Raw genomic sequence first — 3,909 nt, forward strand, 5'->3', positions numbered from 1 at the left:
AAAATCTTTGGACAAGGATCACAAAATGTTGAATTGAAAACATTTCCCAAAGCCCCAAGACATATTTCAACACTCACCTCCAGATACCATTGTTGCATGGCTGCCCAAGATAAGACTGGCCCTATTTTATAATTCAGCTTCACTTCAGGGCAGAGGGAGTGAGGCAGAGCATCATAAACCCAGCCAATGGAATGTGTTATAAAAGCCCTTGTTCTTTCACCCTGAGGACAAGCTGTAGAGAGATGATACGGGAAATGTAGATAGAGAGTCCCTGCTTTTAGAGAGCAGTGAATTCTTGGAAAAGCCAGTGCAACACTCTCAGTGGCTGTAATTGCCATAGATGCCCAGAGGGCTAGGGGTGGAGATGCCAGTTGAGTTTGCTGCTGCTGTTTTTATTGTCATGTTGCTATTTTTTTTTTGCTGTTGTGATGCTGGTTTTTGGTTGCTGTTTTTTTAATAGTCCTCTGTACGTGCCATGGCGTCATTCAACCAGTTTGGGACTATCTCGGTAACGGAGCACTCAATGCCCTTTCCTTGCGTGTTGCATTCTTCAGAATGGTCTAGATTATGCTGCAGTAACAAACAATTCCCAAATCCTGATAGGTTACAAGAAAGATGTGTTTCTTGCTCTGATTAAATGTTCATTCTGTATCAGCTGGAAACTGATACAGGTTGTTCTCACTTCCAGGGCCCAGACTGGCAGAGCAGCCCACTCTAAATCCTTGCAGATTTTCATGGCAGAGGGGAAAGTGACATAGCAATTGTGAACTGGTTCTGAGGTGTTTTCCCATAAGTGACAACCTGGCATTTCATTGGCCAAAGCAAGTCACACCACCATGCCTAACTGCAAGGGTAGAGAGAAGTGCAATGCCCAGAGGAGAAGAACTGCAGTGCTTTGAGGAGTTTGGATGTCTAGTAGGCACATACCCTCAAGTTAAGGTTATATTAGAGGCTAATGAGCGGGAAGCATAAGAATTCATACATTAATATTAAACCTGCAGATTTTATAAGAAGGCTAAGTAGTTTGCAATGTTCCATTCTCTCAGGGCAAATGAAATTCTCCCTAGTTTTACTCCTACATAACAGAGAGAATGCTGATGAAGCAGTGAGACTTCTGCACATGGAAAATCTTTTCTTTATCCCCAGCCCATAGCAACAGTCTCATCTGCTATCTCCGTGGGATTTTGTTTCATCAAGTTCCCTCTCTCTTCTTTATCTCCAGACACATCCTCTATCTGACATCCCCCCTCCCATCCATCAGCCTCTCTCTTCTCATCTTTTCACATCCAAGAATCTTAAGAGTAGTCAGTGTCAACACTGTCCGTACTCTAATCTCACTTTCATCGTGTTTTCAGGTTCTACCCATACTCGAGGGGGAGGAGTAGAATTCTGGCTGCCACGGCTATCAAAGAGCTAAAGAACAGGAAATGACAACTATAGGTGAGAAGTCTATTCCACTTGCTTAAAATCTCTAACCCACGGGATGATGCTTGTTGAATGAAGAAAAAAATGAATGAATGAGCGAATCACTAAGTCCTCTGGGTCATCTTCTATAAGGTTACCTCTACCCCTAACAGATGCTAATTGCATGGATATCTTGATCATCTGAAAATCCTGGCTCCCCAAAAGGAGGGCTTCTCCCTTTCTTGCCCTCAGCATAGTATTAATATAAAGCATTGGCACAAAGGCTCTGGCACTGGATGGCCTAGGTACAAATCCCACCTGTCCTTTTACTATTTTGTCATGTTACCCAAAGTCACCTAACCTCACTTAGGCTCAGCCTATTTCTGTAAAAATAACAATAATAACTGCTTCATAGTGTTTGTATAAGGAATAACTAAGAATTGTAAAACACACATCTAGGCACATAGTGCAGGTTCAATAAATGCTAGTATTGTTATCACTTCCACCTATTCCTTTCTGCCATTGGCATCTTGTCTCTCACTGCTTTTCCTTTTCTTCTCTCTAGCTTTCTCCTTTCACAGAAGCAGCCAGAAGCCCATTGCATTTGCCAAAGTGCTGATACAAGCAAAACAAACACCCTTTGCTAACACACTCTCCCAAAGTGATGTGATTCATCAGTGCTCCCTTTCCTCTAATCCCTGCCTGGCCCTGCACCTGGACTGGACAACAGGACAGAAAGTGGAGAGTTTAAAACATGAGGGCTGAGAAGACCTTTTTCCCCCTTTGTTTGAATACGGTGATGTGGACAGAAAAGGACTAAAGAGAGGCTAAAGGTCTCAAAAAGGAAATCACAGATGGTTTATTAGGAATGGCTTTTCCATTAACCATCTGTGTAACCTTGAGCATGTTACACTTCACCACCGCAAGCCTGTGCGCCCTCCTCTGCAAAAAGAGGAGCTCGGCCCACGAGACCTGGCTTCTCACACTGACATTCTGACATCTGTGATCCAGGGCAGCACTGCAAACAGCCAGAGCCTCCGACGCAGGAATTCAGTGCACATCGTGCTGATGCCTGAAGCAGCCTCAGCTCATTGATTTGACCAGCCTTGTATTGCCGACAAGGCAAATGGTTCCTCCACGAGATAAGGCTGGAAGCTGCAAGACAGAAAGGCAGCAGAAATGGAAACTCATTATACCGATACTCTCTACGTTTATAACATCACGCTGTATTCCACAGAGCACATCCTCGGACATCATCAATCTGGATTTCACAAGCAATGCCATGGGGTAGGCAAGGTGGTTATTATTATCTACATTGAAAGAGATCTCAGTTCAGGTCTCTCTTCCCAACATAGGAGAACAAGGACTAGACCCCAGTCACAGCATGGTAAACAAGTTAAATGTATTTTATGTCTATAGTCTTAGATTTATGTCTGTTGTCTCTCTGCTAGTTGACCTTGGAATATAACCATTAACAACTTCTCCCCTCTGGGCTTTATACTTTCCTGTTCTGTAAAGGAGGAATAATAGTGATGATAATGATTCAAATGTCAGGGAGTGGTTGCAAGGCCCACATCAGATTATACATAGGGTTCTACTTCACAGACTGTAAAATCACGGGTTTAGTTAGTTTCATCCAGTTTTTTCTGGAACGTGGACATGCATTCCACCCACTCTTCCAGGCATGATCACCCAGGGATGGACAAAATAATCTACATCATCTGTCTGGCAGACTTCTTCATCTGTCTCATTCTGTGTGTCACACCACCTGCCTAGCCAGCCCCTGTCACTCTTCTCCCCAAATCTATATCCCTGTCTTAAATGCCGTCATAAACTTCAACCTCACCAGGAACGCTTATGGCGATTAGACCCACCTAATTCAGCCACTGCCCGCTGCTCTGAGTTCAGAACTGGCTGGTCACCTGTCAGTCTGTCCAATTGGGCAATCTGACACCATTTACCCTGTCCCTGGCAGGTCACAAGCTGCATAAAGAACACAGACTTGGGAGGGTTAAGCTGAAGTCCCAGCTCTGCCACTGACCAACTGGGTGACTTTGATCTGGAAGCAGAGTTTCCCTGCCTACAAAGTTGAGAATACAGTTCCTGTCCTCCCTCCATTTGGATTTCTGAACACCAATAATGGAGAGGGTGTAAAATTGCTTCCTTATCTATGATAGTTCTCACTCTTGATTTGTTATTTAAATGTTGTAATTTTGTTTGGCTGTTTACTAAAGACATGCCTGAAATCTCACATCTGAAAGTAATCTGTGACTCAATGAACTTTTATGGTGCCTCTTTAAGAGAGAAAAAGAAAGAAATATTGTCTGAATACCTACTAAAAGCAGGCAGATGTATTAAGTTTATTTGTATAGCTCATCCCATTTTATTCCCACAACAACACTCTGCAGAAAATAGTATTCTTTCTTCCCATGAGGTGAGTAACTCTCCCTGGTTTCTGGCCTGGGAGGAGGGACCGCTCAGAGCAGATCGTGTTCCCAGCAGATC

Source organism: Eulemur rufifrons, chromosome 19 (assembly GCF_041146395.1).
Source record: "Eulemur rufifrons isolate Redbay chromosome 19, OSU_ERuf_1, whole genome shotgun sequence".
Classification (NCBI taxonomy): domain Eukaryota; kingdom Metazoa; phylum Chordata; class Mammalia; order Primates; family Lemuridae; genus Eulemur; species Eulemur rufifrons.